We start from the raw sequence: 13,528 nt of genomic DNA on the forward strand, positions 1-13,528 counted from the left end.
ACCTGGGCTGCCCCAGAGACAACCTTTAAATGAGTAAGTAAACAAATGGTAAAAGGTATCAGTAAGAAGTGCTAGGAAAGAAATATGATAAAGACTAGCAGGATAGTCTAAAGAGGCTGATTTAGATGGGGTGGTCATGGAAGGAAACCCTAGGGATATGACATTTGGGCTGAGGCTTGAATGATGTCTCAGCTATATTTCCAAATGCTTCTTTGGAAAATAACTATTTTTTAAAATGAAAACCTCCTCTCTAATATCCCTTCAAAAAGAGCCTCTCTCCTCTGGCTCAGAGTTAAGTACCAATGAATGAGCAGAAATCTCTCCCTAACATTAGGATAACTACCTGATTTTACAGCTAAAGCAATAGCAGCCCAACAAGGATCACCTGATTTGACTAAAGTACTTTTGGACAATCCCACAGCCCTGATTACCTAATTGCTGAACAAGGGGGCATTTGTACAATCACAAATCCACCTGTTGCACATGGATAAATGCCTCTGGAGAGGTAGAAATTCAATTACACAAGATCAGGGAAAAAACCCATTGGTTATAACCAATCTTACCCAATGACCCCTGGTCTTTTGACCTATTTAGCTGGTTACATTCAGGTTTGGGCTCCTGGTATAAAACCATCATAAAAACTAATTTGTCATATTACTTTTGATTCTGCTTTGCATAATTATTTTTAAGTCTTGTATCTGTTGCTTGTCAAATCTTTGTAGAAATGACATATTCAGGAGGGTGCTGATATGCTCTCTGACGTTTATGACCTTGATGAGATATAGGCTTTGGATAAGAAATGCCTGAGTGTTCTCTTTCTTAATCTCCCTTGTTTTGTTTTGTGTGTGTGTGTGTGTGTGTTTGCCCAGGGTTGAGTGCAAACACAGTCCTCCCCTACCACAAACTATGCAGTTGAGTTTCCTCATATTTGGGGAAATTGCAGGAGTCGCACCCTCTGGAATGCAAAGGGTGAGCCTCACACTGGGAAAATAATCTCCATTATCATGGTATCTTCCCTGCCAGGTTAGGATCCTAACCTCCTTGTTACCAAATATGGCCTTAAATGGTTTCCAACTGCTATGCACTTGTCCTCTATGTGGGACATAACAACTGGCAAAGGTCCTTCCTGGCACCAAAGGACAAAACCACTAAATGCAGAAAACCAAATTCTTGACCAGTGATGCTTTGGAGAAACATCTTGATCAAAAGGAGGAAATGTGAAACTGAATAAAGGAAACCTCATTTAAAATAGAGTATGGAGGCCAGAAGGGCAAGCTCTTACACCCTACCACTGGTCATCAATTGCAGACCCAACAGAAAGAGACGTACCTTGCTTGCCTCTTTGCTCAGCAGTAAGCTCAGCCAATAAAAAATAATACCACAACTCAGGCAATGAGAAACCATAACTTGCTTTCCTCCAAAGGACTTTAATTTTTTAAAAATATTTTATTTATTTATTCATGAAATGACACAGAGAGAGAGAGAGGCAGAGACACAGGCAGAGGGAGAGGCAGGCTCCATGCGGGAGGTCCAATGTGGGACTCGATCCCAGGTCTCCAGGATCACACTCTGGGAGCCGAAGGCGGCAGTAAGCCACTAAGCCACCCAGAGATCCCCTAAATGACTTTAATTTAAAGCAGACCCTCCCAGCTTCCTCCTTGTCTCTATAAAGTAAGATTTCTGTCCCTATCTCCAGACTTCATCTCCAGTTTGCCATAGCTTGTGTGTCTTGATTGGCAATTCCCTTGCTATTTCTGAATAAACACATTCTGCTGGGAAAATAACTGGCTGTTTTAACCAGGGTCAACAACCCTGAACAGAATCAATTTTATATTTAAAAAGATGACTTTGGCTGCTGGGGAATACTGTAGGAGGCCCAGGAAGAAGCTGGGAGAACACTTAGGAAGCTGTTGCAATAATCCAGGCAAAGCAGGACAATGACTTGGACCAGCGGTGGCAGCAGAGGACACATGGTGAGGAAGGGTTGAATGCTTTGAGGGAAGAGTGGACAGGACTTGCTGATGGTTTAGATATGAAGATGGAAAATGACAGTCAATGACAACTCCAAGGATTTTAGTCAGAATCGGAAGGATGAGGTCGCCATCTACTGTGATCAAAAAGACAACAAGAAGAGCAGAGTTGAGAAAGAATATTGAGAGCTTGGTTTTAGAAATATTAAACCTAACATGTTTATTAGACATTATATGCATCATCTTATTAATTACCAAAATAATTCTGAAAGTTGATATTGTTGTCAATTTCATCTTAGGGATGAGAAAAGCTAAGTTGAGAGAAGTTAACTAAGTTGCCCATCCTCACACACTAGTAAATGGCAGGGGCAGACTAAAACCTGAGTCTTTTGGAATCCAAAATCAGGATTCATCCCATTACCACTCTGAGTTACCTATTTCTACAGGCAATTTTTCACCTTATTCTCTATAACTTAGAATTTCTCCAGGTTGCTTTCTTTTCTTTTTTTAAAAATATTTTATTTATTTATTTGAGAGAGAGAGAGAGAGAGAGAGAGAATGTGAATGAGAGAGAAAGAAGTAGCAGAGGGAGAGGAAGATGCAGGCTCCTTGCTGAGCAGGGAACCCCATGCAGGGCTTGATCCTGGGACTCTAGGATCATGACCTGAGCCGAAGGCAGATACCTAACTGACTGAGCCACCCAGATGCCCCTCCAAGTTGCTTTCAATACAAATTCTTCTAACTCTCCATCTCTGGTATCTGGTTACTACATATGGCCTGATGATCAGGCACAGGATTTTTATGAGATGGCCATGCACAGCAGAGAATGCTAATAATAAAGTCTCCCTTGAGTTTCCAATGACTGCCTAGTTGGACACTAAATTCTCAGCTCCCCTTACAGCTAGGTGCGACAATATGACTAAGTTATGCCTGAGCCATAGGAACGGAAGCGGTATGTGTGACTTGCAGCTCATAGACCTAGAAGGAACCTGCTTCCCTCTCTCTTCCTCTTTCCCACTTCCTTTGGTTTGGAACTAAGATGTATGGGAGCACAAGAGATACATCCTAGGAGAAGGTGGAGCAGAAGGTAGAGTCTGGGTCTCTAATCATACAGTAGAGCAAAGCTGGCTTCTTCTCCTGGACCATCCAACAGCTTAGACTTTTATTTTTTTTAAAATAAGATTTTATTTATTTATTCATGACAGACATAGAAAGAGGCAGAGACACAGGCAGAGGGAGAAGCAGGGTCCATGCACGGAGCCCGATGTGGGACTCGATCCCGGGTCCCCAGGGCCATAATCAAGAGTCAGATGCTTAACTGACTGAGCTACCCAGGCGCCCCTCAGGTCCTATGTTTTAAAATAAGGATAACAAGAGTATCTACGTCATAAAAGTTTTACTATGGTTAAATAATTTAATATGTGCAGGGCATTTGTAGCACTGGCTGGGGCATGGTAAGGGCTTGATAAATATTAGCTACATAGGTAGTATATTAAAAGGAGAGAAAAAACTATTCACATTGAGAGCAAATAATGGCCCAGAAGACATTTTTTTAAATTGAAGTTCAATTTGCCAACATATAGCATAATACCCAATGCTCATCCTGTCAAGTGCCCCCCTCAGTGCCTGTCACCCAGTCACCCCAACCGCCCGCCCACCTCCCCTTCCACTACCCTTTGTTCATTTCCCAGAGTTAGGAGTCTCTCATGTTTTGTCACCCTCTCTGATATTTCCTGCTCATTTTCTCTTCTTTCCCCTTTAATCCCTTTCAGTATTTTTTATATTCCCTGTATGAGTGAACCCATGTGATGAGTGTTCTTCTCCGACTGACTTACTTCACTCAGCATAATACCCTCCAGGTCCATCCACGTCGAAGCAAATGGTGGGTATTCGTCATTTCTAATGGCTGAGTAATATTCCATTGTATACATAGACCACATCTTCTTTATCCATTCATCTTTCGATGGACACGAGTCTCCTTCCAGTTTGGCTATTGTGGCCATTGCTGCTATAAACATTGGGGTACAGGTGTCCTGGCGTTTCACTGCATCTGTATCTTTGGGGTAAATCCCCAGCACTACAATTGCTGGGTCGTAGGGCAGGTCTATTTTTAACTCTTTGAGGAACCTCCACACAGTTTTCCAGAGTGGCTGCACCAGTTCACATTCCCACCAACAGTGCAGGAGGGTTCCCCTTTCTCCACATCCTTTCCAACATTTGTGGTTTCCTGCCTTGTTAATTTGCCCCATTCTCACTGGTGTGAGGTGGTATCTCATTGTGGTTTTGATTTGTATTTCCCTGATGGCAGTGATGTGGAGCATTTTCTCATGTGCTTGTTGGCCATGTGTATGTCTTCTTTGGTGAAATTTCCATTCAAGGACATTTTGTTTGAATAGGGATGAGTGAGGATCAGTCAGGGATCATTTATAAAAAGAATACTTGAGTGATTTGCCCCTTTCCCTTCCTGGTTATGGCAGAAAAGGCCAGTTGTTCACCCAAACTTCATGCTTCCTCTTGTAGTGTTTTCACTTGCTATCCAGCCAGGGGCTATCTCTTCCTAGTCCCTCTTAATTAGTTCTTGGCTGAGGGCTTTATTATTAGTATTATTGTGGTAAAATGTATATAACATAAAATTTACTGTTTTAACCATTTTTAAATGGTTCAGCTATTGTCCAGTGTTGTTAGTACATTCACATTGTTGTACAATTATCACCACTATCCATCTCTAGAACTTTTTCATAATCCCAAACTTAAAGCTCTATTCAATATATATATATAATATTTATTATTTTTAAGCTTTTTTAAAATTAAGTTTTCCATTTTAATTCCAGTATAGCTAACACACAGTGTTATATTAGTTTCGGGTGTACAATATAGGGATTCAACAATTCTATACATTATCAGTGCTCATCATGATTAATGTACTATTTAATATCCATCACCTGTTTCACCCATCTCCCCACACACCTCCCCTCTGGTAACCATCACTTTGTTCTCTATAGTTTGTTTCTTGGTTTGTCTCTCTCACTCTCTTTTTTCTTCCTTCATTCATTTGTTTTGTTTCTTAAATTCTGCATATGAGTGAAATCATACGGCATTTGTCTTTTTCTGACTGACTTGTTTTATTTAGCATTATACTCTGTAGCTCCATCCAGTCATTGCAAATGGCAAGATGAATATTTCATTCCACTGTATGTATACACACACACACACACACACACACACACACACACACACAAAATGCTATATATACATATATACATAGTATTTTTTTTTTTTTTTTGGGAGAGAGAGCGAGCATGAGTGAGGGAAAGAGGTAGAGGGAGAGAGAGAATCTTAAGCAAGCTTCATGCCCAGTTCAGAACCTGAAGTGGAGCTCAAGCTCATGACAATGAAATCATGACCTGAGCCAAAATCAAGAGTCCAACACTTAAGCAACTGAGCCACCCAAGCACTCCCCCACCTTTTAAAAAAGATATACTTATTTTTATTTTAGAGAAAGAGAAAAAGAGATACAACGTGCATTTGAGTGGGGATGGGGTAGAAGGAGGAGAGAGAATCTCAAGCTGACTTGGTGCTGAGTGCAGAGCCAGATGGAGGGCTTGATCCCACAACTCTGAGACCATGATCTATGCCAAAACCAAGAGTTCAACGCTCAATTGACTGAGCCACCCAGGGCCTCTCTACCACATCTTCTTTATCCATTCACTTATTGGTGGACACTTAGGCTGCTTCCATAATTTGGCTATTGTAAATCATGCTGCAATAAACATAGGGATGTACATATCCTTTTGAATTAGTGTTTTTGTATTTTGGGGGTTAATACCCAGTAGTGTGATTTCCTGGGTCCCAGGATAGTTTTATTTTTAACCTTTTGAGGAACTTTCATACCGTTTTCCAGAGTGGCTGCTCCAGTTTGCATTCTTACCAACAGTGCAATGCAAGAGGGTTCCTCTCTCTCCACTTCCTTGCCAACTGTTGCTGTTTCTTGTATTTTTTATTTTAGCCACTTTGACAGGTGTAAGATGATATACCTGACATGACAGATAAGATGATATATCATTGTGGTTCTGATTTGCATTTCCCTGATGATGAGTGATGTTGAAACTCTGTATGTTTTAAACAATAACTCCCCATTCCTTCCTCCCAAATTTTGTTTATCCATTCATCTGTTGAGAGACACTTGGCTGGGCTACAGGATGTTTAGAAGTGGATGAGGCTTCTCCATTCTCTCTTACAGCATCCAATTTAGAAAGTCCTGAAATTTTGGAAAACAGACAAACTTCAAGAAGGAAGGAACTTGCACCCTGGAATAACCATGGAAACTGCTCTCTGATTAGGCATACCTACGTGGGTATTGTATATGATAAGAAACATATTTTCATTGTATTAATTAGCCACTGGAAATGTGGAGTTTATTTGCTACAATATCTTGTATAGTATAGACTACTTATACTCCTTTATTTACTTGACAAAATACTTTTCGGTCACTGAACCACAAAAGTAATTTTTTTCCTCTCTCTACTACCACAATATCTCTGCTTCTAGAAAGCCACAGTCCTGGGGCACCTGGCTGGCTTGGTTGGTTAAGCATCTGTCTTGGGCTCTGGTCATGATCCTGGGGTCTTGGGTTCAAGCCCCACATTGGGCTCCCCACTGAGCTGGGTCTCTGCTTGGCCTTCTCCCTCTGCCCCTGTCCGCACTCATGCTCTGTCTGTCTTAAATAAATAAATAAAATAATTTCAAAAAATAGAAAACCACAGTCCCTTAATAAACAAAAACACAAGCAATATTGAAGGGGCTCTTTGTACTTTGCCCCCATCAGTAAGATTAAGAATTATGACTTCTTTTCCAGAACCTACTCAAGATTAGTTCATCTTTTACCTTGACTGAACTAAGATACTCCTTTGTGTGACCCCGATCATATTTCAGTTCAAATAATGAATTTTCTTTTATGAAACTGCACAAAGTCCTGCATACCAAAATCATCAGGCCTTCACTTGGCAGGGGCCCTGGCAAATCAAGAGCAACTTCTGCCATTTGCATTGGCACCACCCCCAGATATGTTTCATTTGTTTGTTTTTGTTTCAGCTTTGCCAGCTAAAATGTATAATGTTTACCTTTCTCATATTTAGCAAGGTTTTCAAAAAGAGAGGGTAGCTCCTTCTGTGAAGCATGTACAGACTGGTCTTAACCTTATCTGGTGACAGGTTACATAAGTGCAAATAAAACACATTAACAGTTTCCATGCTGACAAGAGTGACTGCAGTCAGACTGGCCTACCCAGATTTCCAAGATTCCGGAAACCCCTCAGGTGTCTGGTCTATCTCGTCTTCCTCAGATTCGCCTTCAGGTCATTTCAAAGGTACCTTGTTTCCCAAGATATCCTTTGATTGAAAGGTGGATGTTCCTTGTGTTCAGTCTGGAAAAATTAGAAAGCACGGGATAAAAATTTTAAATGTGTGTTGGAAAAGTCAAGGGACAGTAGTTGACTCCCTTTTTGCAGGGTCAAAAGGACCTGAGAGTATGGCCACTTTTAGGAGTTCAGAGCTGATGTTAGCTGAACCACTAAGCCGGGTTGTCTCCGGCTACGCTGGCTCCTGGGGCACCGGCCCTTGATGGTTTCACTCTGAACAGATAACAGGGGTGGGAGAGGATTAGTTAGAAAGGAAAGAGGGGGGACGCCTGGGTGGCTCGGCAGTTGAGCATCTGCCTTCCGCCCAGGGCGTGATCCTGGAGTCCTGGGATCGAGTCCCATGTTGGGCTCCTGGCATGGAGCCTGCTTCTCCCTCTGCCTGGGTCTCTGCCTCTCTCTCTCTTCTCTGTGTATTCTCATGCATAAATAAACAAATAACATCTTTGAAAAAAAAGAAAAGGGGAAGAGAGGTGTGGGAATTTGGAGCATCAAAAATGGGAGAGAGGAGGCAGAATGAAGGAGGAAGAATTGGTGAGGTGGTAGGTGAATCAGGGGAAGAAATGCAAGGAGAAAAGGAGAATATGGTGGGATGAGGGAGAAGGCAGAGGAAAAATGTGAAAGACAGTGGGAAAGGGATAGAAATTAACATTCACTGAGTACCTTTTAGGTAAATGATAACAGTCTTTTAATTTTTTAAAATATTTTATCTATCCATTCATGAGAGACACACAGAGAGGCAGAGACACAGGCAGAGGGAGAAGCAGGCTCCATGCAGGAGCTCCAGATGTGGGACTCGATCCCAGGACCCCAGGATCACGCCCTGAGCAGATGGCAGATGCTCAACCACTGAGCCACCCAGGTGCCCAAATGACAACAATCTTAAGGCTGGAATCTTCCTTTTCAGCTTAATGGGACAGAGGCTGGGGCTGGGCTTTAGGCACTGAAGGCCAGGATAGTGGAAGTCTTATCCTGGATGAGGGCTGATTGGTACTGGAGGTGTCTTTAGCCAGAAGCAGGTCCACAATTTGCAAGGCCCTGTACAAAATGAAAATGTGGGATCCCCTGTCCCAAAATCATTATGAATTTCAAGATGGTGACAGCAGAGCATGAAAACAGTTGAGGGGCTGCTCTGAGCACAGGGCCTTGTGCAAATGCACAGATTTCATTTCGATGAAGCTGGTCTTGTCTTCAACATATTGGCATGACTAAAAAGCTAGAAAAGGAACTGACATTCAAGTAGTGTCTATATGAGATAAAACCATCTGGTTGACTGGAACTGGATCTTTGGCATCATCTAAGTAAAATGGTTGCTTTGAATTTTTCTTAGATCGTCTATTTGCCTTGTGCTATATTAATTTAGCTCAGTTTTCTTTCATACTGCCTAGAGCTTTATCTTTAAGATAAGACTTGTACTTGCTTACTGGATAATAACTACTGCGAAATTAATAACTACTCATAGTTTTAAATATCAGGCTCAAAGATGGTATTAGTTGCACAATAAAGGGTCAGGCATTAGCTCAAAGCTATTGAATATAGTGAGACGTTGTGATATGCTCATGTAGACAACAGAAAGAAAACACAAAGAAGAAATTCATAAAAATGTAATTATGCCCCATTATTGAGAAAACAGATTTAGTTCATTTAACTTGCATATTTTCCTTTATGCTAATAATAATAGATTAAAATGACAGAGTCCCCTTTCTCCTGTATTCTGAGTGGCTCTTAAGTTTCATATTTAGTTTGTCTTTTTGCAGATAAAAATTCTGGTTTTTGTGTATTTTTAGAAGACTTTATTTATTTATTTGAAAGAGAGAGAGAGAAGGTACGAATGGGGGTTGGGAGACAGAGGGAGAGGGTGAAGCAGACTCCCTGCTGAGCAGGGAACCTAATGCAGGGCTCCATCCCAGGATCCTGGGATCATGACCTGAGTCAAAGGCAAACACTTAATTGACTGAGCCACCCAGGTGCTTGAAAAAATTCTGTTGTATAAAAAAGCAAAGATTAAGAACTTGGTGGGTATCTCTGCTTGGTTATTGGAACTTGGCCCTCCTTTACATATCAGAAAGGTAGCTGGGTCTCTGGGCAGGAAGCTCTCAGCAAGCTCCCTGCTGCTTCCTTGGATGTAATTTGACCAAGACCATCACCCTTTTATCTTTACCTTCTCACTGTGCATTGCTCAATCTCTAATCCATGAACCTCAGAATTTTAAAAGAGCAAATTTAAGTTTTACTCAGAAGATGTCAATTACATATTGGTGCTCAAAACCTTTTTCATTTTGAATTAGTTTCAGATTTACCTAATTGTGGTAAAAATAATATAAGTATAACCTTCAACCAGTTTCTCCAAATGTAAATATCTTATATAAACTGTAGTATGAGTATTAAAGCTGGGAAATTAACATTATTATAATTGTATTCAAACTTTGCCAGTCATCTCACTAACTTTAAAATGTTCAAACTAGGAGCACCTGGGTGGCTCAGAGGTTGAGCATCTGCCTTTGGCTCAGGTGGTGATCCTGGGGTCCTGGGATGGAGTTCCAGATTAGGCTCCCCCGCAGGGAGCCTGCTTCTCCCTTTGCCTAAATGTCTGCCTCTCTTTCTGTGTCTCTCTGTGTATTTCTGTGAATAAATAAATAAAATCTTTTTTAAAAGAATCTTTTAAAAATAAAATGTTCAAACTATAGGGGCGCCTGGCTGGCTCAGTCAGTGGAACATGTGACTCTTGTTCTTGGGATTGTGAGTTCTAGTCCCACATTGGGTATAAGGATTACTTAAAAATAAAATCTTAAAAAATAAAATGAAATAAATTAAAACAAAATGTTCAGACTACATGGAAAACACCTTGGTGGATGCCAAAGGAAAGGCAGATGGGGCACTGGGTGAAATAGATGAAGGGGATTAAGAGTACAGTTATAGTGATGAGCACTGAGTAATGTATAGAATTGTTGAATCATTACAGTGTATACCTAAAACTAATATAACACTGTATGTTAATTATACTTGAATAAAATATTAAAATGTCAGAGCTGAGTTTTAGTAACATATAGTTTTCTAATTTAAGAATTTTTGTCTAAAATGTGTTTACCATCTGAGTTGTTTGTAGTCTTAGAGCAAACATTGATACTGGTGAAAATCTGAAGTTGTCATATTAAGGCAATTTGTATATAAATTACCCAGTTTTAGTGCACTGAATACACTAAATTGTATTGGGGCATGACTTACTTAATATGAAATAACATAACTTGGACTGGATTAATTGTAAAATAAAGAATATTTCCAAAAATATGATATATAGGATTTGCTTAAAAATAATGGAAGTAGGGCAGCCCGGGTGGATCAGTGGTTTAGCGCCGCCTTTAGCCCAGGGTGTGAACCTGGAGACCTGAGATCGAGTCCCACGTCGGGTTCCCTGCATGGAGCCTGCTTCTTCCTCTGCCTGTGCCTGTGTCTCTCATGAATAAATAAATAAAATCTTTAAAAAAAATAATAGAAGAAAGAGGTGGAAGCAATCCAAATGTCCACTGATGGGCAAATAGACAAAGAAAATGTGGTACATATGTACAATAGAATATTATGCAACCTTAAAAAAAAGGAAATCTTGTCATATGCTACAACATGGATGAACCTTGAGCACATTATGCTAAGTGAAATGGACCACTCACAAAAGGACAAACACCATATGATTTCACACATGTGAAGTATCCAAGGTAGTCAGAATCACAGAAACAAGAGGCAGAAGGAGAGGGCAGGAGGAGAAAGGAAATTAGTATTTGATGATAGTTTTAAAAAGTAGAGTTTCAGTTTTGCAAGTCGAAAAAGTTCTAGAAATCTGTTGCATGATAATGTGAATATACTTAACACTACCAAACTGTATACTTATAAATGATTAAGAAGGAAAATTTAATGTTATGTGGGTTTTTTAAAGGTTTTATTTATTTATTTGAGAAAAAGCATGAGTGGGAGGAAGGGCAGAGGGAGAGGAATAAGCAGACTCCCCGCCAAGTGGGGAGCCTGGTGCAGGGCTCAATCCCAGGACTCTGAGCTATGATCTGAGCCGAAATCAAGAGTTGAATGCTTAACTGACTGAGCCACCCAGATAGCCCTTCTTAACATAGTTGCTAATCACACAGCACTCTTTATCTGAAATGAAAAAGCTTTTCTCTTATGAAAATTTTATGTTTTAAATGTTAATTGTCAAAATAAAAGAGGAAAAAAAAGTCCTAGCCCAGACAAACAAATAAGTAAATAAAAGCCTGGATGGAAAGACCTTGAAAATAGAGATGGCAATAGAAAAAAATTAAAAATCATCTCAAATTCTATCATCCACTGGAAATATTTCAGTGTATATCCTCCTAGAATTTTTAAATAAAAACAAAATTTTAAATATGATTTATTGCTGTCAGATAAAAAGAACCTATACTTACACTATATAGGAAATGACTCCTTCCTTGTTACCAAGAAAGTCTCTCAGGCCACCTGGCTGGCTCAGGTGGTGGAGCATGCGGCTCTTGATCTCCAGGTTGTGAGTTCCAGCTCCATGTTGGCTGTAGAAGTTACTTAGAAATAAAATAAAATCTTAAAAAAAAAAGTCTTTCAAAATAGACCCATAAAGTAACAACTACACATTGTTTATATGCAAAATTATGTGTGTTAATATTGAAAAAGATCGCATTCAGGATGCCCAATTGGCTCAGTTGGTTAAGCATCTGCCTTCAGCTCAGGTCACAATCCCAGGGTACTGGGATGGAGTCCCATGTTGGGCTCCTTGCTCAGCAGGAGCCATTTCCCCTGCTTGTGCTCTCTGACAAGTAAATAAATAAAATCTTAAAAAAAAAATTCTCTCTCTCCCCCTTCCTCTTTCCCGTTAAATAAATGGTAGTAGGGTATCGTGGAGGCTAGAAGATTCATATTCTTTCAATATAAATATGTTATAAGCGCCATGGCAAAATGAGTAATAACAGCATTGCTACCCCCCCCTTTTTTTTGTGGCCAAAGATATGAAATTAGGAAGAAATAGCTCATTTGATAATAAAAAAAAAAGAAAGAAATGATTCCTGGACCATACTAAGAAGAATCTTTACATGCACTGACTGGACAATAAATAAATAAATCTTCCCATTATTCTACATCTTCATCAATGAGTCACTGTATGTCACATAGACTTATGAATTTTGTAATATATATTCAAAAAAATGTTTTTAAGTATTAACCTCTACTCCCAACATGGGGCTTGAATTTATGACCTGAGACAGGGAGTCGCAGGCTCTATGATCGGAGCCAGCCAGGCACCCTTCTTTAATTTACATATTTTTAAAGATTTATTCATCTATTTAAGAGAGAGGAGGGAGGGGCAGAGGGAGAGGGAGGCAAACTGACTCTTCAGTGAGCAGGGAACCCGACCCAGGGCTTAATCCCAGCTTGGTCCCATTTATCAATGGACCCTTGGGCTGCCTCTGTATCTTGGCTATGGTAAAGAATGCTACAGTAAACATAGGGGTGCGTATGTCTTTTCAAATTAGTGTTTTTGGGTTTGGGGGGTAACTACAGAGTAGTGGAATTACTGGATCATATGGTAATTCTATTTTTAACTTTTTGAGGAACCTCCATGCTGTTTTCCATAGTGCTGCACCAGTTTGCATTTTCACCAACAGTGCAAGAGGGTTCCTTTTCTCCTCATCCTCACCAACACCTGATGTTTCTTGTCTTTTTGATTTTAGCCCATTCTGACAGGTGCAAGGTGAGATCTCATTGTGGCTTTGATTTGCATTTCCCTGATGATGAGTGATGTTGAGCATCTTTTCATGTTTCTCTTGGTCATCTAGATGTCTTCTTTGGAAAAATGTCTACTCATGTTTTTTGCCCATTTTTTTTTCATTGGATTATTTGTGGTTTTTTGCTATTAAGTTGTATAAGTTCTTTATATGTTTTAGTTATTAACCCCTTATTGGATGTATCATTTGCAAATATCTCCTCCCATTTGGTAGGTTGCCTTTTTGTTTTGTTGAATTTCTTCACTATGCAGAAGTTTTTATTTTTGTGTAGTCTCAATAATTTAATTTTGCCTTTATTTTCCTTGCCTCAGGGGATAGGCATAGAAAAATGTTTCTATGACCAATGTCAAATAAATGACTGCCTTTGTTTTC

The 13,528-nt window shown here is 39.9% G+C and overlaps 1 non-coding gene across 1 annotated transcript; it reads right to left on the minus strand.

The window, feature by feature from the left end:
• Positions 1–866: 866 nt before the first annotated feature.
• LOC140624040 (U1 spliceosomal RNA) lies at positions 867–1,031 on the minus strand. The gene has a single exon (XR_012023585.1). It is a non-coding gene; the product is annotated as a U1 spliceosomal RNA (small nuclear RNA).
• Positions 1,032–13,528: the final 12,497 nt, after the last annotated feature.

This window comes from Canis lupus, chromosome 33 (genome assembly GCF_048164855.1).
Source record: "Canis lupus baileyi chromosome 33, mCanLup2.hap1, whole genome shotgun sequence".
In the NCBI taxonomy this organism is placed as follows: domain Eukaryota; kingdom Metazoa; phylum Chordata; class Mammalia; order Carnivora; family Canidae; genus Canis; species Canis lupus.